General features: G+C 37.5%; 1 long non-coding RNA gene across 1 annotated transcript in view; it reads right to left on the minus strand.

The window, feature by feature from the left end:
- Positions 1 to 23628, minus strand: part of LOC144994455 (uncharacterized) — a 47553-nt gene extending 23925 nt beyond the window's left edge. Inside the window, exons 1-2 of the long non-coding RNA XR_013658001.1 lie at positions 22831 to 23628; positions 22647 to 22749 (exon numbers count right to left, since the gene is read on the minus strand). This is a non-coding gene — a long non-coding RNA (uncharacterized LOC144994455). The remainder of the gene's footprint in view (positions 1 to 22646; positions 22750 to 22830) is intronic.
- Between the last annotated feature and the right edge of the window lie 488 nt (positions 23629 to 24116).

A 24116-nucleotide genomic window follows, 5' to 3' on the forward strand; every position in this document is an offset into this window, starting at 1 on the left:
GTATTCATAAGCACAGCCCCTTTTTTGCCATTCGATTCCATTGACAGTTTGTGTGTCAGCCTCAGACCGTTTCAGATAACGCCTTCAGTACACTTCTTTAAAGCTGGCTGAAGATCACGTTTCTGGCTGAGAAGCTGTCTTTTCATGGTTTATTTCATTATTCAGAAGCCTGATCAATACCCAACTGAAAAAGAAAGGAAAACCTTTTATTTAAAATGGTTTGTCAGCACAAATAAATTCCATATTTGGAGATGGAAGCTCATGTTTCAGTTAAAGCTGCAGATGATTGATTTGCCTTTTTAGGAAGCAATTAATTTTGCATTTAACAGGAATGACAAAGAATTTGGATTTTTTAAAAGTTTTTCTAATGGCAGAAAGTACTTGCCGGGAAATTAATACAGAAAAACATATTTACCGATTTAGCATTTTTCTGCGCATCCGTTTATAGGGGATGTTTAGTCAGGGTTGGGATTAAAAGTTGGTTTTCCCTTTTGCCACGTTTAATGCGATCAAAAGATGGTCAGCATCACAGATGTATTTAAATGGAGAATCTCAGACCTGTGGAATATCAAAAGTGACAGTGAAGCTTGAAGTGTTACCCTGCTCAGTACAAAATCATTCTGACAATGTAGTTTTAGCCTGGGCCCACCGATCTGCCATTAAAAATAACAAAACAAAATCTAAGCCAATTTGAGCTCTACTCAAATAAACAAATACTCATCTTGCTGGAGTTCTTTTAGTAGCACAATAAAATGTAGGAATGGCCTGCTTCATTAAATGATTAAATTATAAAATTAAGCCGCTTAAATATTTAGTAAATATAGGCTACATGTATTTAGGTGCCAAACTCTACAGTGTAAAAACTGTATTTTTTTACAGTTACTGCTGTTTTTTTTTGGACTTGAATCGCTATTAGCCATCACTTTAGCCCATTGCTAACCATTGTTATAAACTCTAGCGTTAAACGCTAGAGTTTTAGCCCAGAGTGAATCTTTCTTTAAATGAAACTTTATCTGCAACAAGCTGACCCATGCTGTAAGCCAATGCTTGGCTATGTGTACCCCCCCTCATTTGTTTCAGGGGTACACAAATAAAAATGAAAACTTCCTTTTGCTTTTGCCGTGAGAGGTTGCTGCTTTGTCAGACGGTTTTGTTGTTTTGCCTCAGACATGATCAGGACAACCAAAGAATGTTAAGAATGATTATTCTTGGGCTCACAATACAATAAAAGCAAAGAAAGGGGGAACAATCCAGCCGTACTGCTGCTGCTTTCATTTGTTTTTTCTTTGACCAGACAAATGTACATTAAAAAGGTAGTACATACATGTACTGCAAAACCTGAATTCTAAAAAAGGAATAAAGACCCATGTTTGAAGAAATAAACATTTTCCATTTTGTTAGAAAAATAATCTTATAAACAAACAGTGATGGCAATTGTTCAAATCTTAACTATTTCTGACTTCTTTTCAGGGGGCCTGCACTGTTGAGATGACGTGCATTCCCTAGAAGATTTTGTCCTATCACTATCAACCATTTCATATGGGCGGGGCTAGCAGAAAAATATGTGGTACCCAAACAAATAATAACAATTTTTTAAATTAATTATCCACTCATCTTGGTCAGGTTTTTACTTTTTTAATTCAGCCTTTGTTTATTTGTTTATTTATTTGGAGCCCCATTAGCTTCCACAAAGTGGTTGCTAATCTTCCTGGGGTCCATACACAAAAAATACATACATTTTACCAATTTCACAAAAACCAAAACTGATTTCAGAAAATACAGTGACTAATTCATCATATTTACCTTAAAAGCTTCACATGTTAAAATAAGTTAAAACAATTTCATTTTTATACCAGCATATCAAAACACATAGCAACATAACCTCAACAATAATACATGGCATATCATTCAAATTGTTAGTTATTGTAAGTGGTCCATGTATCTTAGTTTTAAAATCTTTTTGAAATGATATTTGTTACTAATAAGCCTTGTCCTTACAGACACTTGATTCCATGCAACAGAAGATCTAAACAGCACTGTTCTTCTCATATAGTTAGATCTTGAAAAAGGAACAATCAAATCACATCTTTGCACTTCATTATTTAAAGTCATCCGCATTTTTTTGGAATTATAACAAATTTGACCGTTTAAAACAGGTCCAGGGGTTGGAGAACATCAAGTTAAACCAAAGAGGTGCCAAGAATGGGTCCTAATTTCACTTCACATTGAGTGACATTAAGAAGCAGGAGTCACTAAGACAATAAAATGATCTGATGCACTAAATGTTGGTACTGTAGTCGTATAGCTGTTGGAGGTTTGTCAACCTTATCTAGTAAGTGCTGAGTAGACCTTTAACATTTTTATGAAAGCACATTTAGAAATTGTCGTTCTGCAGTAGGAACTGCTGGCTAAGATTATAAGAATCCTGCAGGTGAAAATTGTGTTTTAACATGGTCTTGTGCATTTTTCAGATGAAAATAAATAAATAAATAAACTCAAAATTCCATTTCTGACCATTTTTTAATTCAAATACATATGAATCAGGAGCCGACAAAATAATGTTTGAAAAGAGCTTATTTGTAACGTAGAAAATATGCTGGGCAGCCCACATGCTCCCTGGTCCGAGCTCTCAGCAATGGGGAAGGAAAAGGGGGGCGGGGCTGATCTGTGCCAATCAACCCGACCAAAACTCAGAGGCAAATTTCTAAATGAAATACTCCCAATCTGCTGAACCTATGTCCTAAACGATGCAGTTTTTTTTTTGTTTTTTTACTTTACTTTAAAAAAGAATCATAATGAATACACCACTGGGAAAGCTTTCAGTAGATCAAAATATGTTTAAAGGGGGTATGTGGAAAAAACAAAAGAACTCATTGACTTTAGAAGAACTAAAGTGACACGTCAAGCAAGCTCCATTCACAGATATGCCTTAAAATTTGACATGCACAGTGAATCCATAGTGAAAAGAGGCCGACAAGAAACACACCTGCTAAGACGGCTGGCCTCTCTAAAGTTTGTAACAAAATCATCTCATTCTGATGGACAATAACAATAAACAGATGAGCATATCTGAAACTAAAGACTGTTATGAATATGACTGTGGGAGAAAACATCTAAAAATAAAGAGAACAAAACCTTGACGCAAACTAAAAGAACATAAAATGCACCAAACTCAACAGAAACCGGATATTTTTTGTATTTGAATTGGGTTTAAATTCAAGTGGATCAGAATTTGACAATAAAGAAGCCTTACAGTTTTTCTCTTATGCAATTCATCCTTTAGTATTGATTTCACTCAGTTGTAATATTTATTCATCTTTAATAAGTGTGTAGAAATACTCACATCTCATTGAACATTTTCTTTTGCGTCAATTACAAAAACAACTTAGCAGAAAGACAAGCATGGAATATTAAAACTGAGTTAAATATAAGTGTATGATATCTCAGCACTCCCCTTCAGCACACAGCTTAAATTTAATTTCAATCAAAAAAAGGTTAGTTTAAACACACTCACTTACTCTTATTGGATTTTTTTTAATCATCTGTTCTTTTAATTAAATTTCTGTGGTATTGGGCTTTGGGTGGACTTTAGACCGTTCCTGCTCGTTCTCTATACTCACACAACAGTCACAGCTAGATTTATTGACCAAAGTAATTCGGCTCAAGCGTTTGACACTTTTACATGAGGACCTGCAGTTTGTGTTTCTGTTCATCTCCTGGCCTCAGCAGAACTAAAGCTGCTAATTCATCTGATTTTTCTTGTGGTTGCACCAGTCTGCAGGGCTCAACTTCAATTACTTGCAACTTTGCACATATGATTAAATACATCAAGGGGAACAAAAAGAGCATTGGGGTCATGGAAGAGACAAACCAGAGCAAATCCCCAGAAATCATTTTGTTTGCTTTGTTAGTTTGATTCAAAATTGCTCAAAAAGAGTTTTAAAGAAGTTTCCCACTGCTAACAAAGGTTTATTTTTATTTTTAATCAGAAAATCTGTCAAGATAAGGTTTACTCTACTGACCGGCTTTGTCTTCTTCAACAATCAGGAATATTTCAATCTTCCTAAACTGTTTTATACCGCAAACCACTAAACCAAATCCAATTTTGCCACAATTGTTATGCCATGTATTTTAGTAATGACATAATACGATAATAATTTTACCATTTACGTAACACACCAAAAATATGGGCCTTGTTTATGTAATCAGTCTTAGAGATGGTTATCTATGCTTTTATTTATTCTTGTTTAGATTAGTGTAATTTTCAGTTTGATTTGTTTTAATAAATCTGTTAACTGTCTTCACTTAGTCCAAAACACTGCTGCAAGGCTTTTAACAGGATCTGACAAAAGTCTTCGAAGTAGAGGACCAAATTAAGAACTCGACATTAGACTGGGGGCCAATTTTGACGAAAAAAATGGATAAACAGAAAAAGTTGTTTTTAATAACTTTAATGACCAAGTGTCATTTGTCCAATTAACCCGGCCCCCAGATGTTTTCCCAGAGGTTGCTGTCCAGATCTTCTACTCGTCTAGTATTTGTATCATTTGATAGACTTATTTCTTCAAATGTTGTCTTTTGCTCTAGACAAACAATGGCAGCTACTTCCAGCATACATTCTTTTTACAAACTCTCCGTCACTAAAGGGCTAGCTTTGCCGGGCCACTTCCAAAGCCACAACGTAGCTAGCTTCTGTCACAGCTTCACTGGATTTAGCCATTTCTGCAAACATTATCTGCTGTGCACCATAGCCTCTTGTAGTTGTTGGAGCTTATCGTTGCGCTCTTCGCCGGTAAATTTGTCAGTTGTTGTGATAGTGACAATTATACTGAATACTTTGGGCATTGCATTTACCTGCTTGCAAATCAGGGACAGAACTTGATCCAGCCCATGAGGTACGGCAAAGTAAGCATTTGTTCACTTAGCTAGAAAGCGCCTTTTCTTCTCGCCAACAACGTTTTTTCCACAAAGGAACCTGCTCTGGCTCTCTTTTATTGAGGGCCACAAAAAATCTTCCCGCGGGCCGCCATTGGCTCAGATCAAAATCTTAAAAAAAAATTTAAGACCAAATATAAAATCACAATAAATGAGTATATGATGGAAACTAATGAAGTAAATACATTTCAAGTTAAAATACAAGACTATGAAATAGTTTGCTGTCAAAGCAAGTTAAGGAGAAGCTGTAAAAGAAAAACAAATGAGAACAGCACAGAAGAGACTCAAAAGCAGAGGATGGTGTGTGAGGGAGAAACTGGGAGAGTAAGGTAGATTCCATGACTAAGTGGCCACAGTGCAGCGTGCCAAATATAAAATCAATAGACACCATCTCAGTCCGACCTCTTACTGCTGAATCCATCAAAAAAAATGTAACGATTCCTCAGGAAAAGATGCAGCAAGGCAACACCGGAGAATCAAAAGGTATGCGTTTTCTGTGGATCCACACAGTTCCAGGACGTGGACCTCAGACCCACAACGCAGTGAAAGTGGCACAAAGAAGGAATTTAGCATGTACGCCTATGAGGTGGACCAGTTAACTCATATGTGAACACACAAGATGATCTGTTTTCTTGTGAGCTCAAGCTGACAGACCATTTATGGCACAGGTTATTTCCAGGTGTGTAAAGAAAAGCACTGCTTTTTTAAATGGATTTTTCAATTGCATTGAATTGATTGTATTAGTTTGCCTAAAACTCATAGGGATGCATGGGAAACTAATTGGGCAAAAAAATTTTGATGCAGAAAAAAAGTTGCAACCTTTGCAGTTTGGGAACAGAGCAACGTCACAAAAAGCTAGAAAGCTGGAGAGCAGAAACAGACAATCAAATCTAAACACACACAGGAAGCAATGTGACCACAACCTTTTGCCCTCGCAAGTCCTTGCCTTGTTTTGGCACCAAGATCTGTCATAGATCTGAGGTCACATTCACACCATCCTCAGCATCGCCCCGTTAAAGCAGACACTTTCGATAAAAAGTCTGTAAATGCTGATATGTGCATTTCGGGCTTTTATTCAAAACCTCTGCATTCACGTATAGCGACACACATTTTTATGTTTGTTTTTAGGCTCTACGTACAAAAATGTGCGGCAATTGTACATGCATAAAACGTTAAACCAAGTCAAATTTCGATCAGTCAGGGATTCAGATTTGTTAGTGCCTTCCCTTTCAATTTATGGGAGAGCCGTTTGAAAAGTGATCATGGAGGAGAAATAAATTATTGCAGTTTGCGCCCGACCAAAATTATGACCATGTCTTTCATATATCGGAATGGAGCTGTAAAAGAAAATCCCTGGAGCAAGACTAGCACCGCTTCAACATTTCCCATCAGGCTTCTTCCAACTGGGGGTACCCGTACTATCGGGTACTTCACAGTCTAGCGAGAATGAACACCATGTGCCAAATGGGTGTTAAAGAATGTGTGTTTAGCATGTTCCCGAACACATGTCACATGGCCGGTGTATCTGTAGCCTTAGTGTTATGGACCAAGACTGGATCTGCAAACACCAACAAGTTCATTGTCATTGGCCAACAAATTAATCAACCAGGTATAGAAGGAACTTAATATTTTGGGATCAAATGAAAGTTGCTAGTCTTCATGTTGCATCATAATGATGATGCAAACAGATTTTAGATTGGATGTAGATTGCATTAACTTCTTTAATGACTCATTGGTGTCTTAATGTGACATATGTATACATTTACAAAGAAGTGTGAATAACCAAATGTGCACGAATGTGATCCATTACAGAAAGTTTATTACAGTTTATACTCATTTGCACATGTGAGAAGTGGGTGTGATACATTTTGCATATTCAGTTGGTCCTTGTCTGAATGTGTGTGAGTGTGTATGTGTGTGGACCTCTGAGTTATTTAGATGTTCTCCAAGTCCTTCAATAGAGGACTTCAAATTGATTTAGCTGAATTGCCTTTCAAAGCTACTTCAATTTCACCCCTATGCAAACTTACACTCCTGTCCCTCTTTCTCCTCCATCCCTCATTCAATTTTTCCCTCACTCACCCCTTTCCCTTTTTCTATCCATCACCCCACCCACATACCTTTCCTCTCTGGCATTTTACTCTTCACCTCTCCCCTTACTTCCCCCTCATCATCCCCCTCTTCCTTTGGTCTTCCATGTCCCTCCGTACCTCCTCTCTCCTTGACTGCATATTCACTCAGAGTAACAGCATGCAGCAGCTAAGAGGCCGATGTTTGTGCAAGTTTCACAGCTGGTTAGTTGGCTTGTCAGAAAAGTGAGTAGTTCAGTGTGTTAGTGTACTGGCTGAGTAGTGAATCATTTGTTAGCTTAAAGTACTAGGGCCACAGTCTGACTCTGGTTATGTGCGCATACACTAGTTTCTCTTTCTAATGAAGGTTTCTGCTCCATCCTGAATTTCCCTCTTCTGAAATTCCTCTGGCTCATTTTCACATACTGCCCCTTAAAGACCCACTCCAATGAAAATCATATTTTTGGTTTTTTTAGTCTGTTCTTATGGCATTTTTCTGATGATGGAACACATAATGAAAAAAAAATTAAACTCAATCGTATGTGTCTGAGAATGTCTTTCTACAAATCATTGTGAATCAGGAGCAGATGAAAAATACTGTTGGAGAAAGCTTATAGCAGCGAGTAGGTGCTAAAATTTAGTGAGCCACATGCTCCCTGCCTCGCTCCATTATGTTGCATCCAATTGCAGACGACTACATTCATTTACAGTTTGTTTTCTTGTCCGAGCTGGCATCTAGCTCACAATTGTATGGCTGGAAAGCTCCGATGGTGCTCGCCGTTTTTGTTGCACCAGAAAAGTTAGGTCCTTTCTATAAAACGTTGACATATGGTGTCAACGGGTCGTTCTGGTCGTTCTCTGCCTGCTGCCGTGTGGTGTTGGGGGGGTTCTGGCTGCGGCTGCTGCTGCGGCGGGGGTCTTGGTGTGGGGATGGCTGGGCACTCTCCCTCCTTTTCACATTCCACCATTCATTTTAGAAGAACATAAACACTCACCTGAGCACAGGTGTCAGCTCACCTTTGCACTAACAGTTTGCATGATTGAATGACTGAAATATTTCACACTAGTTGGTTTGAAGGCATAAGTATGCGTGTGAACACTATCTGTTTTGTGTACATGTTGACATGTGGACATTTTTGTAGCTAGCAGATGTGTTGGTAACATTTGAGTGTGTGTGTGTGGACAGGCCCCGCCCTTCTAGTTTTGTACTACATTTGAACCTTACCGTAATGATAAACATCCAGTAAACTTGTTGCTTTATGCTGCTTCATGGTCTTATCCCCCCCCCCCCCTATTGTCACCCTCCTATCCCCCCCCTCTCTCTTTTCTTCCCTCCTTTCCTTTTCCGTCCGGTCCAACACCAAAGATTTTCAAACATGATTGAAATTAATAAAGTTTGGCCTCAATTACAAAAGGAGTTTATTCAGACATACCTTTGGTTTGTCTCAAGATTTTACTCTTGTTAAAGTAAAATATGTCCAACACAAGAGGCCCTCAGTCCTCATCTGCCAGCCCAGCTGTTGGACAGGACAAGTTAACACAAATCCTTCTGGTCCTAGCTGCCCCATCACATCAGGGATCCCTCAAGGGTTCGTCCTAGAGCTCTTCATTTTATCTTTTTTCTTCTCCCTTTGTTGTTCAAAAGCTGTTCAAAAAACGTAATTTATTTCTTTTGCTTAGATTATCTCCAACAGTGTCCAGTTTCTCATTTTGAAAGCCTTGCATTTAATCTCATAGAATTTAGTTTGAAATTGTTTGAATTTAAGGCCACCCACAACCTTTCCCTTCATCCTCTGTCCAATCTCCTGCATACATCGTCTTCCTCTGGTTCTCTCAGACCCTACTCTTCCATCCACCTCACTGTGCCTTTTGTCCACGTCAGCACAAACAAGAGCAAAGCCTCAAGCTACTCAGCTCCGAACTGGAACTTCCTTCCTTCTGAAAACCACAACACTGCCTTTTTCTCTATTTTCTAATCTAAACACTTCTGGTCAAAACTGCCTTCTCATAACATTGCAATATTATTTTTTGTTTATTGTGCTCCTGGTTCTTTTTCTATTCATTTTTTTAACCCTCTACCGTGTACAATGTGCTTTGGTGCTCTGAAAGCTGATTTACATCAAATGCACTATTAGTTATTTATTACTATTATTACTAGAGCTACAACGGGGGTTTAGCTTGAATGAAAACCCAACAGAGTGCAGCAATAACTGTAAGTAACAGCTCAGTATAAGCATCCATTCCTTCGAAACATTTCTAATGATAATCAAGTTTATACGTTGCCATATTACATCAACTACGAACAAAATGAATTGACTAAAAAGTGATTTTTTTTTAATCCCATTCCAATTATGATGCTGAACACAAAGGAAAAGAATGATAACCAGAGTTAGTAATAAGATTACTTCTCTTGATAAACCATGAACAATTACAAATAGAATATTAGTCATGCCATTAAAGTTACCATCAGCAAAAGCCCCACATACTGACACGATTCCAAACATTTTCAATCCAACTTTTAGGATTTGTTGTTGCACACCAACATAGTAGAACATATGCACTAAGCAAATTGCTGAAATCAACTCCAAACTCTTGCTAACAAACACTGAGTGTAACCATCAGAAATGAAAACACCTGTAGATGATCATCAACATTAACCTGGTGTTACTGAACATCGCAAGAACTAAGAAAATAAAACCCAAAACTAAATCTGAGAGTCCGTTCCTCACAATGATTAATTTTAGGAAGAAAAGAAAATATCACTATATGTTTAAAATATTACCTTTAAACAAAGAGTAAAGATTTATGTTTACATTTTTGAATTAATAGCCTAACACTGGTGGCCAATGACTAGTAAGTTTCACAGTGAACATCCAGCATGAAACAAAGTTTGCACATAGCCGTCTGGAGGCTAGAAGTGACAGTTTACCACGGCTGCTTGCTGGATTTCTATCCTATAATTGCACATAAAGACAGGTGCAGAGCATGGACAGGAAAGGTAGTTCTAGGTTAATCATACTGTAGCAATGGAACTAAATTATTTTAAATGTTTACCCTTTTATTTTGTCACCAGTTATACTGTAATGTCAAGCGTTTTGGACAGTAGCAATAAAACCTTAATGACTGTTATACATAAATCCAGGAATGGCATTTCATTTAGATTTTTTTTCTCATATTCTTATTCCCTTGTTCAGTGACAAAGGGATTCTTATTGGCTGATGAGCTACAGTAAGCAATAATTATAACTGAATGTAAATGATCAAAACTACTACAATTTATATTGAACAATCCCTTCATCACAAGCCTGAATACCAAAAATTCATTTTACCACCACAGGCATAATTTAATAGTTATTCACTCCCGTGGGAAAATAAATCATCCTATTAACACAAAGCTAATGGTTTGGTTTTTAATTAGCGCCGTCAACGTTTTTCTTGCTCCCTCTTTGCATTTCTTCAACAACTATTCATCTTTCCTTTTTGCAGCACTTGTACAGCTGATTGTTATTCTGTAGGGAGTTCTCTGTCAACTTCCCAACATGGAGACAGACACGTGCACGAGGAAACACCCGCGCACAGCTGCAAAGAAAGAACACACAGTTTTGAAGAGCACACAAACATAATGAGGCTGCACTCATCATCAAAGTGATGCTGTGTCAGATTAGCATTGAGGAATGAGAGCTGAGGGAATACAGAATATAATGGGCTGGAGTTGTAAACAGAGGGATTCATGTCACTTTATAATGTATACTCACAGCAGAGCTATTTCAGTGCACATCATTTGGGAATGCCTGAGTAGTTATTCATCTGTGACCCTTTAAAATAAATACAAGCTCATTTTGAAAACATATTTGGCTGGTAGTCAGTACATGAAATATTTAAAGTTTGCTATTTAAACCTGAAGCTCCTCATAATGCCTGTTCGAGACTAATGTCAACGCCAACTACTCCAGTGAAGGCTCACAGTTTGAGATCCTTAGAGCTTTTCTCCTGCCTCACAACACTATGCCTTTGTTGTACTTTTCTATGAAGTACATAAAGTTTGATCAACTGGCACTGTGTCCCGATTTTACTTTCACAACTTCCCGTAGGATATACAGATAGACTCAAGCCCCATCTAACTCTACATGCAAGCAGTCATTCTGCAGCAAAGAGAGGCGTGGCCTTTTCCAATCATCCTCTGATAGGGAAGCCCAATCACTGGATGGTCTCCCCCAAGAGGCGTGTAACCGAGTTTCAGACAACTTCAACTTCCTACCTTTGCCCCTCCCAACTAACTTTTTTCTGCCTATTGCATCAACTGTAGAGGTGGTAATACAGTCCCTTGGTGGCTTTATTAACTTTTGAGCCATTCTTTTAAACATTCCCATCATTATTAATATGATTGTCATTTCCAAAAATCAAAAAAACACTATTGTTTTCTAGAACATTTTCTTCACAGCGACAGTACTTTTAGAAAAATCGCCTCTGAGTTGTGAGCAGGACTGTTGGTGTGGATCATGCTGCCTCAGTCACCCATTTGTTTACATTCTCTCCCGCTGGCTTTAAACCCCCCTGCAAAGCCCGCCCATAACAATACCAGTGGACCAAAAATGAATATTGGAGTTATCCAGCCGAACAGTTTTGAGCCAGATTCCAGCTCAGATGAAGAAAAAAAAAAAGACATACATGAATCTATTCGTCTACATGTGGAAGCATCACAATGGAGTGGAGCAGGAAGTTTGTGGCATGCCAATTGTAGCCACAAAAAAGAAGAACATATTAAAAACATCAAAAAAACTTTCATCAGAATGGGTATTTCAAGGCCTATTGTCTCTGAGAAAACAGGTTATATCGTATTTGAACAACATTCAGGCTAATTATTGGCAGGGTCAGGGATCTGTTGTTGTAGAGCCTAAATATAACCTCATAAATCTACCACTTTGCCCCTTTTCTTCTGTCATATTCACTGCAATTCAGCAATTCAGCTGAGACAGTTGATTCCAGATTCTGATTAAATGAAAACATCTAATTAGGCCATCAGCAGCAAGTCCTTCCTGTTATCAGTTCTACTAAGAAATGTTCGAATGATACAAAGAATCATGCATCCTTTGTGTGCAGGTGGTAAATTTGCAGACTGTCACACAAAGTCAACATGGATATTAAAAAGATCAAACAAACACCAACTCAGATGAACATTGGTGGAAAAGTGGGTTGGTTATAAGTTCCTCACCAGTTCTACAACAGTACTCCTAATAATGTGATTGGTGTGTTTTCATACAGAATGATTAATGCAGCTTGATGTGTAGTACAACACAGCTGTGGACGTACCATTTAGTTTGCAGGTGCTTAAATTTCAATTTCAGAGAGATTCCATTTAATACCACATTAATCTGCAGAATGAAACCCAACAGGTGTCCTCCTCCATTACAGATTTCAGAATTTCCCATCCCATCTGGAAACAGAAATGCTTTGTACTTTCATGGATAAATGTTACCGGCTAATGTTTAACCAAACAAGTCAATTTGCTGCTCTTCAGAGGCAAAGATTGTAAAGCTTTGAGAGATGTGGGGCTTTGATGCAACCTGTCAATGGGAATGTGATAGGATCAGGTGGTTAATGCTGTGATTGATGGTCAGGGAGCTTTGAGTGCAGCATGGAGCGCTTGACAGTATGAGGTTGACAGCAATCTTTTGCATATTCCATCTTAATTATACTAAAAGGTTGTCCCTGCAGATGGGATGGGGGGTGTTAATCTCATCAATTTCAACAGAGGCACATTTTAGGAAAAAAAAAAAAAACATTGTCATGACTAAACATAGAAGCATCTCATATGTTTTATTTGGAGGACTTGCACACTCTTACCAAATTGGGGAATCTATGAGGTTCAATGACTTGTGCAGTAAATTCTACTGAAACTGTAAAAATAAGCTACAACAAGTCCAATTGCTCCATGTAAGGGAAAATAAACAAAAAATAAAAAAAAATAGGACTAGTTATAATCGGAAACCCAATAAGAAAATAGTGGATAAAAGCCAGGCCTCCATTCTGCTAAAGAGAAAAAAAAAAAAGTTAAAACAAACTAATATTAAAGTAAAAAAAAGTACTACTTGAGAAGAGGTAAAAATAATGGCAAATGCAAATTGATAAAGAAAATTGAGGGGAAATTAAAGGAAAAACAGAACAAAATCCTGAAGGAGTTACTAAAAAGAATTATAAATCTTTACCTTCTTACAAACCGTAACACTTTTTTTTTTCAAACTCTACTGAAGTTTTATTTTTTTTTCTCCCCAAAAAAATGATCACTCTCAATGAAGGCTTCACATTTAACTCTCAAATGCTAAGCCCTAGTCTTACCAACCAGCTTTATGCTGTATTACACCAAACTATAACACCAAACTTTACTAACCCTAAGCACATACACCAGAGAATAATATATAAACTTAACTATTCTTAAATTATGCTTTTATAATATTCCTAACTCCTGATAATACAACATTTTGTAACGTAAAGTAACATTTGGGCTGACAGAGTTAAAATGTACGTTTGCCATGTATCAGCCAGAAAAATAGTCTTATCTTCACTCTTAACTTATAATTCCGAACCAGTTTTTAATACATTTATAGCTAAAAGTGTCATTTCAATAAATTGTGTGGAAATAAGAGTTAAATCCATACTGATTGGATTGAAACTGAATTTCTGAGGGGATTTTTTTCCTCTCTCTGTAGCTCCCATTTCCAAGTTTTTCTTCTGACTTCTCTTCCTGTTAAAAGTCACATTAAAGTAATCTACACCTGAAAAACAACTTTCTCTTGTTCTGGAAACAGTACTGCCCCCCTTTCTGCAGCACAGCAGAATACCACATAAATGTACAGTGTCTTTCATGTTCCCAGAAGAAAGGCTTTTGTTTAATCACAACGGAATTCCCTCTAATTAGACTAGGACTATTTTACAACACTTTAATGTGCCTTGTTTTTAATAGTATTTATTAAAAACTTATTTTATGGAAACTTTTGAAAAAATAAAAAGAACCAGATAAGGCTCACTTTTATTTTTTTCTCTTTTTACAAGAAGGACTTTGAAAAGCAAAAATGGGGAACTTGCTCTTGTACTTTGCTGCACCTAAAATAAATACAAATAAATGAAAAACGTAAAAAAAATAAAATCCTCCACAGTTTGCTTCCCACCAAAGCTCAGATCCTCCAGTAGCCTGTGAGCTTGAGGGTCCCGTGCAGGGCTTTTGCGGTTCTTGGGACTTTTCCCTTCTAGAGATGTCCGGAGTTTTTTCCAGGGCTCTGCAGCAGCTTTTGGAACCATTGGCATCCATTGAAAATGAGATACCATGACAATGTTGGAAACCTATACACCAAACTGCCAATACCATTGTGAAAATAAGAGGATATGAATCAAATCTCAGGACTCCATGCATTCATTTTTTGGGTGCACAAGCCTTAAAACTTTTACTGTTTTTACTAGGTTTTTCTCCGGTATTTGGTTCTGGGTCTGCTCCAATTCAGTCTGTATATTTCTTTTAGACATTTCTTAATCAGCCTATAGGTTAACTGAAACATCAACTTGCCAAAATCTTCACAAACAGACATTTTTGACACCAAAACATACGCCAAAGATGGAACTGGAACTTGTCAACTGAAAACTTCTACTTCTGTTACCATAACAGACAGTGGGCTGGGCAACAATCCAGAGTAACAGTACTGCAGTATAAGTTTACAGTGTAGTTCAGTGTCGTTTTTCCAGATGCAAACATATACAGCATGTTTTGTGTCTATGTCAGCGGCTATGGGGTAAATGATTGAGGCAATTATTGAATTGTGATGCGTCTGCCTTCCCATGGTTTATAGCTCTCTAGGGGGCTGTAATCTGAGGACGTGATGAGTTTATGTCATTGATATTCAGTCACACTAGAAGCAATAATGTCCCCTAAGTATAAGAGTCCCAACAGATAGTCCTGAGGGCTAAGGGACACTCAACTAAATCAAAGAAAAATGACTTTTAAATAATGTTTTCTATTTATACAGTTTAAATAGAATACAAGTTTTGGCAATACAAAATTGAGATTGATTTCTTAATCTTACAGTTTAACATCTTTACATTTTCTTATTTAGTAACAGGTCTTTTTTTTTTAATCAATCAGTACAGTCTTACCTCTTTGGTGTCCTCCTTCCACATCTGCCATTTGTATTCAGTCCTGGTGTTTTTCATTGACAAGGCATTCGTTACCTCTTTTCTGTGCCGCTTCCTTTTATTGCTGATTTTCCTTACTTGATTGAGTCTCGTTTGTTCTCAGCACTTTTCCGTCACTCATTTATCTTCGTTTCTCATCTGGGCTCAAGACGATGCGTTCAAATTTGTCATGGAAAAAGGCGTTTTAGTTTAAAAGTCATTCGTCCCAAAGAGTTTTTTAGACTATACAGATTTTATGTATTTTGTACATATTTGGCAAGCCAAGACCATTTCTTATTCTTGGTATTTAAAATATTTTTTTAGCTTTTTTTAAATCTGCATGTAAAATATTAAAAAGATCTGTAGAAATTAAACGAGACTCACGATGGCAAAGCTGCCTCTTCTAAACCCTACAGATAGAAGTTCAGTCTTGCTGTTTGGTTCTGATTTGCATTTTGTAATGGATGTATAAAATGGGTCGCCTTGTCCACCAATTGTCCACCTGTAGTCCCTTTAAAGTAAGAAAAGGACAATAGGAGGAAGCAAGAGCAAAAAAAAGAAAAATCATTGAAATTCAGAGTGGGATGATGATGAGTACAATTGAGAGCAGATAAACAGAGAGGAGAGCACCAGATTACCAAAATACACAGCACAACAACACATACCGAAACTTTAAATCACAACCAAACATTAAAATAAAAAATACAATGACAACACCTGTTGACAACAATATTTTCTTTAACTTTATTCTTAAAAAATAAAATTCCCACCCACAACATTATTTACAGATCCAGATGTGAACTTGAGTTTGAGTGCATTTCCATTTCTAATCATTTTAGCAACATATTTCATTAATGTTTTAAACTTTGTTCTGCTGCAGTGGGTTTTCTTAGGAAAGGAGGAAACAGAATTTTGGGAATCTCTTCACACCAGGAGCCAGCTCGGCCGTAGGAAGAAAAAAAAAATTGCCACAGTGCCCACCCAGACCGGGAAAACAAAGGGGTCCAATTAACAGCCGTGAGGCTGGAGTTTAACACTCCATACCTTCAAACCCATGTTTCCCTTTTCTGTCTGATAGTCCTCACTCCCACCCAGGCCCCCCCTTTGGTTACAAAGTTTGACTAAACACCCTAGAACGAGGCTGGTTTCAACATTTCTTCCAAAATACTTCTCAAGCAGTTACCCATTTCATTATTTCTTAATTTTGCCTATATTATTTAAAAAGATGTATGTTTTAAAAAAAAAAAAAAAAACTCAGATCGGCGCTGTCAACTACACAAACTGATGGAAATTTAGAAATTCACAGGAAAACAAAGCTTAACTTAAAGTAAATAAACTGCAAACTAGGATTTTCTGATGTCAATTCTAGAGTCAATTTGCATGTGATACATTTCCCTAATGAAAACGGAAGAGTGTACATGTACTTGGTGTGCTATTAAAATTATTTGAATTGAATGTTCACAATTTTTAAATACATGCAGCTGCATTAAGAGACTCATGAATGTCGCTGCAGCGCAGAAATAAAGAGGTCAGCAGAGTTGAAGAAAAAAATAAATGAACAAAAAAAAATGGAGGAAAAAGATCATGTCCGACAGTGAAAAGAAAAAATTAAAAACCTAAACCTTCCAGTTCCCCCTCACTCGTCTGAAAAGACTTATTCTGGAGTACAACTGTGAAAATGTCAACAGGGTCATTTTTAACAAAAGCCCCCATGTCTTCAGAAACATTGTCCAGTGAGTACTAGGATCAGCAACATCCACAGAGAATGGGAACACACCAGCAGCTCAGTCCAAACTTAAACACCAGAGCAGATCCTTCAAACCCTCCAAATCTAGTCATTACTTTTTATATATTTATTGCACAAAAAAATAAAAGTTAAATATTCTACTCATCTAAATTAGGATCTGCATTTGTAAGTCTAGAAACAGAGTAAAACTAAAATTCTATAAGAAAAAAAAATCCTGCTATCTTTGACCTATCATATTCCTCACACCAGTAACTTGGAAGAAAAATTGCATGCAGAAAAGCGGAGTAAGCAAATTGGCAAATCGATAGCTTCCTCTGGGCTTGCCATATAAAAGCCTGAGTGAAGTGTAATTTGAATTGGAGTGCATTGTAGTCTCATCAGTGCATGTGTATAATTATACCATCTGATTTTTTAATAAAATGTGCGTCCAAATCAAGTGACTGGGTGCACCCTGCCTTCGCCCAACAGCGGCCAGGTTAGGCTCTGGCAGTGACCCCCAAAAGCGATAATGGAAGGATGGATTTTGTTTTTGAGCCATCATCATTGACAGAATGCCGTCATGTGTACCAATTCTTAAATACCCTAATTTTATATTCTTGAAAAAGTATGGTCTTTTTTGGGGAGAATTGCATTGTGATATTCTGAAAATGAGCTCAGACTAAATAATGGCAGTGTCTGTATGGCAAGCCAGTAAATTGATGAAAAACTTGACCTGAGTTGAGGTCTTAGTCGAGGTCAAGTTGACCTTCGATAAGTTGACCTGTACAATGTCTGCTCTTTAGATCTACAATGTCTATTGCTGTATTTTATTTTGGACTTTTTTGTCTTTAAAAACACCACAATTCAAGTTGTAATTTTCCATGTGATCAAACAGGTTAAGTATGTTATGAATAAATGGTAAAAGGCGTATACTTATATGGTGCTTTTCTACCTACAAGGCGCAAAGCGCTTTACAGTCACAGACCCATTCAGTCACACACACAGTCAAACACTGGTGGCGGCTCCGCTGCCGAACACTGGCGCCAACCAACCACCGGAGGCAAGGTGGGGTTCAGTGTCTTGCCCAAGGACAGTTCGACACATGGATGTGCAGGCGGGAATTGAACCTGCAATCTTACGATCATGGGTCGACCGCCCTACCGCTGCACCACGGCCGAATAAGACAGTCAACACTGTACGTAGAAGATTGTGAATGCCAGCCTATGTAAAAATAATATGAAAGTTGAAGTGGAATAAAATTCAGCACTTGAATACTAAAATTATAAGAACGTGGGAGACCAAGAATCAAAGTGAGGCACTGAGCAGAGAAAAGACTTTCACATTAATGTCAAAATAAAGGTGTGGGAAAATTATCTTTTCTGTGAAAATCTCAAATGACTATTTTGAGAAATTTTTAGCACCTTGGGGGATAAGAACTCAAAAACAGTTTGATGGGATTCATTTATGGAGCTCTTAGGAAGCCATTATGACTCAAAAGGTTTCCATGTGCGTCACTGGTGTTACAGCCGTAATTTGGTCCCAGCATGTTGTAGCATCTTTATATTGTCCAATGAATATCTTCATTTGACAAAATTGCACCTTTAAATTGTCCTCAGCAGTAAGTGTCGGGAGAACGGACTATATATAAAAAGGGGAAATGTTCAGAATGATGTCAACCAGTGATGTGAGACACTACATAACGGGTGTTTTGATTAGACGAAGTCACGCGATGTGGAGAAAACTGTATCTGGGACATTTGTTGGGGTGATCACAATGTATCACTGCTGGCATTAGGAAATGGGCAGGAGTGCAGTTTAGTATGGTGGCCCTGATGTTCAAACCACTAACCGTATAAAGACAAAGATCACAACGTCAATTATAAAACTGACTGGCGTTCGTCTTCTGGAAGATCTCAGGTATGTGAAAAACAACCCGTGTTTGATAGCAAAAGAACCAAGAAGTCAGTTGATAATACAGACACTATGAACTTTATCATGTCAATTAAAAAAGAAATTTAAGGAATAAAAAACAGAAAATTCCAGAAACCAAAACTCATTAAAGAAAAATGATTTAAAAAAAATAAATAACATATCAGAAAAAAGTAAGGCATCGGAGAGGGTGGGGGGGGGGGTATCTTGGATTGAATGATGAGGTGCGATGATTGGTTTGAAATGTACGTTTTTTCCGAATGAGTTTTCAATGTCCGCATACTGATAAAAAATGAAAAAATAAAGTTCTATATTACGGAGCATATCTAGTATGATATCATGGACAACCGTCATCATCCAATCAGCGATGTCCCACAGTACCTACCATTTTTAGTTTCTCATTGGGTTTTCATTTGATTTCAGTTTGATTTCTGGAAATTACTTTTTTCAAAATTATTTATTCAGTCATCTAACTTTTATTTTACCTGGGCATCCTTTTAGATAAAATGTTTCGAGAGATGATATAGTCGTAAATACGAAGAAAACATTCACTATTGCACAGTTTAACAGAGGTGGAGGTTTAATGTTTCCTTTACATGTTTAAAATGTTTGTTGCATCTCCAAATGTTTTCCCCACTGACATGAGGACACACAGGCGTTGCTTCCCCCCTGACCTCAGCTGCAACTAATTTGGTCATGTTTGCATTTGATTACTTTCCATTTCTGAAACAGAGTTTCCACTGGGAGAAAAATTGATTTCTATGGCCACTTTTTCCTGTGAGAATTTTTAGCCTCCAACAGATAAATATATAAATGAGTAATTTCCCAGCAGGCTTTTGTCATGAATCTGTAAATGTTCACCAACAGACTCACAGATTTAAACAATATTTCTACCATACACTCAGACCAGTACATGCAGGTTTTCCATCAGATCCACATACATACAAGTGATAAAATGATGACGAGGCACAGCTTCTTCCTCTCCATCTTGCTGATAGTCATTTTTATCTCACTTTCTATGATTTATTGGGCCAACGGACTGCTATTAGTTAGCTTAAAAAATGGCAGAGCTCTGAGCAATACCAGCTTTCATTGGACCAGACGTGTTCCTCTACCCCCCTTCACTTCCTGCAGCCTAAATACAAACATATAGCAGCACAACCTCAGAGCATAGACACACATGCATCCCTTAATCTGGCGATTTTTCATTTTCCAAGTCTGTTGCAATGATCATTAGAACAGAACCAAAACACATGATTGACATGCGAGAGGCAGATAGAAAACAAACTCCATCAAGCTAAACCAAAGGCTTGAAGATGTTGAAAACACAAAGGCAGACATAAACACTGAACACAGGCAGAGATGATCAGCTGACTCCAAGAAATCTGACTGTTTAATCGGGAGCGGCCAACTCAATACTCAAGTTTCATAAGCAATTAAAACAGAACATTTAAATGATGAGGAAGAATGATCAGCATTAGTGAGGGAGTCACTGATTTCATGTTTTGCATGTCCAAAAACACTTTTTTGTTTTTTGTTTTTTCAAATTAAGCTGATGGACGGACCCAACTTTGGAACTGAGCAGAACATCATCCTCAGGGGTGGACACAATGGTTTAGGTGTGTTGTGCTACTCCTTTTTTTTCTTTTTTTTAGTTTAGTCTGCATTTGTCCCGTGGAAACAAACAACATCCCAACTTTTGCAAAGATAGATCTGCATATAAAAGGAAAATGTTTTGCCGATAATCGCTAGCTCCACGGAGGAAGTGGGTGTGTATTTTAGCCTGTGGGCGGAGCTGGCAGCACACACTCATCCTGGAAGGGGCTGGTCCTCTCTGGGTGACATCACAAGGTGAATACCTGCTTGTTTTCGTGGGTTAGGAGGGGCTGATGCTCAGAGAGCAGGGTTTTAGAGGAATGCTTAGACATGTGCAAATGGATCAAAATACCTCTTTGGGGTTGTTTATTGTGAGGAATTAAACATAATACACTTAAAAGCTCAAAAAGTTGATTTTGAATGATATACATGTTAAACTTAGCCTCAGGAGAAAAAAAAAGGTGCACTATTTAAGCATCCTCTTTGAATAAAAGTTGTTTCAGGGCCTTTTATTATAGTCTGGAACAGGAATATCAAATATTAAGGGGGACTGCACAAAAACTAAACTCACAAAAATATCTTTCTAAAAAAAAAATTATAATTTCAAAAAAAGGAACATCACAAGGGTGTTAATTCTAACTGCATAATTCCAAAAACGCTTCCCTCCAAACACTGTACTACAGAAAATTGTTTAAAGCCCAACATGTGTTCAAATGTATGCAGCAACAGACTGAACCAACAAGAGTTTAGATTAGAGCTCTGCCTAAACAGGCACGACTTTAATCGCCTTTCATTCTGCGTGCACATGTTAGGAAGGTTAAAATGCAAAAAGCCTCACAATCCGAGGTCCTGAAAGTTCAGACAGTGTCAGCACAAACGATGCACGAGTGGTTTTGCATATGTGAATGTGCTTTAGAAGGAGAGGGACAGAGAGGAAGTCCAGTGTGTGTTGCTATGTTAGCATGCCCTTCGTGCCCTCACAGCAATCAATCATGGCAGGAAGTGATGGCTTAGCCCCGCCTCTGTGCCAGGGCTAAACGAATTAATATTAATCAAGCATTGATTAAAGCCTCAACACTGACTGGCCATTTTTCACCACACTGTCTTTTCTTCTAGTGCGCTTTGTCTGCGTATTCCTCCATCACACGGAGAGTCCATCCAGCAGATTGACACTCCGAAGGTCCCATTAATTCTTTTTAAGTTTACAATCTTTTGTCACCTTTTGTTTTCCTTTGACTATTTTTTTTGAATGACTTTTTTTCTTGATCTTCTAGTCAGGTTTTAAAATTATTCACCCCGATCATCCAACTTTCATTAGCAATTGTAGCAATTCCCTACTCCTCCTATTTCAAAATGTTCCAGGAATTCCTTTAGTCATTTTACCAAAACATTTCTAAAATCCTGAGCATCTGTTTTCAATCTGAAATGTGTAGGGAAGCCACAGAATATTTAATCCAAAGGGTAATGACACACAGTCAGGAGGAGATTAAGGAATACTAAAGGAGGGATTTATGAAGAACGATGGAGAGCAGAATATGGGTAACTCAATAAAACACAATAGCCCATTGTTCTGACATAACATTACTCACCTGGGTGGAAAATAGGCGAAAGTGGGGGTTTGAGGGTGAAAAGGTCCAATGACAAAAGATGAAGAAAGATGGAAGATGGAAAAAAGAAAAGTCAAAGGAAACACAAAGGGGAACAAACTGGAAACAGAAGGCCATCAGCACAAAAGAACTTATATTTTGTTTTTTATTTTTTTAAATGGCCAATGTATTTGCTTGTCTGTACGTGAAACCAAGCACAAAAAATGATGGAAATTCATCTGGATGCACTTTGCTGCATTGTTTGCACATATTTAAAGAGCGTTCAGGACTAAAGCCCATCGAGACGACCGTTGTTGTGAATTTGGGCTATACAAATAAAATTGAATTAAATGTTGTGGTTGGTTGCACATATTAGCCTAACCTTAAACGCAACCCTAACCCTTCCTCCGGGTTCATGCGGCCAAGAAAAAAATTCAGCACTGGCGGTCTGTTTTTAGAGAAATGCGTGCAAACAGTCACTTTCTTTTAAAATTCTAAGAAGAAACAGTCTAAAGCCGAACAAATCCACGTTCATTTTGAAACAAAACATGCCCTCAAAAAAAAAAAAGTAAAATTAAAAAAAAAAGGGAGAAGGCCTATGCTGTAGGCACGCAAAAAAATAAAATAACCTTAACATTTTGTTCTTACCTGAGCCTGAATCCAAGCTGATGAAGAGACAATCCAGTTGTGGTTTCCATCACAGCTCATATTTCTAGGTAGTAACAGCAACCTCACAGCCACATTTCTTAACCTGCAGATGATAGAAACAAAGAACTAAAAATACTTAAAGTCATAAAATGTACTATATTTACAGAAATCCTGTTACCATCACCTGGGTTATTTTGGTTAAACTTTCCTGATGATACACAGATACAGTTAGCTAATCTTCAGTTTGCTTTGGAGCTTGTGTGGTTTTGATTTGACAGTTGTGTTCTGCTCCAGTCAAGTTCACACCTGCTTTGGCCTAAAAATCACCACAGGTGTTTTTGTTCCAGCTAACACTCCCTCAGTACATCTGAGTCCTGCGTTTGGATTGGGTTATGTCAGATTCCTGCACGTCAACTTGTTCGTGTGGAAACTTAGTTCAGTTTCAATCATGTTTTAGTTTCTCATTTTAGTTCCAGCTACAATTTGTTTCTCTTGAGTTTGTTTAAATAAATTTAAATTTCTACCTATTATGGGTCCAGATTTCTTCCATTTTAGCTCTACCACAAAATTAAAAAGGGTTAAGATTTCTATTACTTTGATATTAAATTTACATAATCTTTGGAGCTTTCAGATAGAAATGCTCTGACAAAAAAAAAAAAAAGAGATCATGCACACCAACTTGTTTGTCAGACCTTTAAACTTTAGACTCTTTTCATGATACTTGTGTTTTGACATCAACATGAAACAAAAGTTGATTTGTCATAGGTACAAATCCAGGATTGGCATCTAGGATTGTCCTCATAAGGACAACTTCAAACTATTTCTGTTGGGGAAAAAGATCAACTCCATCTATTGCTGCCAAATATCTTTTGGGGAAAAAAACAAAACAAAAATACATTGGTGTCTTTCACTGTAAAAACACAAACTAACAAGAATCAGTAGGATCTTGATACATAAAAGTTATTGTGTTACTTTTTTTTATCACATTAAACCGGATAAATAGTGCTGCTACACCAGTGAATGGTGAGATCACCAAAGCTTCATAATGTGATGTGACCTACAGTATTTGGCTCATACCAAAGCAAATAATTTAATGGAAGAGATATATATTTTGATGGTGTAAAACGGTTATAAGTAAGACTGAGAAACTAGATTGAATTTTAAACCTAAAAAGTCTTTTTTGTTAATTGGTGATCCATGTCGCTGTTTACATAGATTTCAGTTTTTATTTGCAGGTACAGACACAGTGACCACAACAGAAGCCTTCTTTTTAGGCTTTGAGCCTAACTTTATATTTTCTTTCAGAGTTTCACACATCATTCTGCAATCAGACTATTTTATTCTGTTTTCGTCTGGTGTTCAAAGTGCTACTTTTCTCTGAAAGCAGAGTTTTCGCTCTGAACAAAGGTTTTTGTCCTGTGTTTAGTCTGTTGCTGCCCGCCGTTGCTGGTTTTCCATTACTGCTTTTGT

This window comes from Oryzias latipes, chromosome 9 (assembly GCF_053564925.1).
Source record: "Oryzias latipes strain Hd-rR chromosome 9, Olatipes_Hd-rR_3.1".
Lineage (NCBI taxonomy): Eukaryota > Metazoa > Chordata > Actinopteri > Beloniformes > Adrianichthyidae > Oryzias > Oryzias latipes.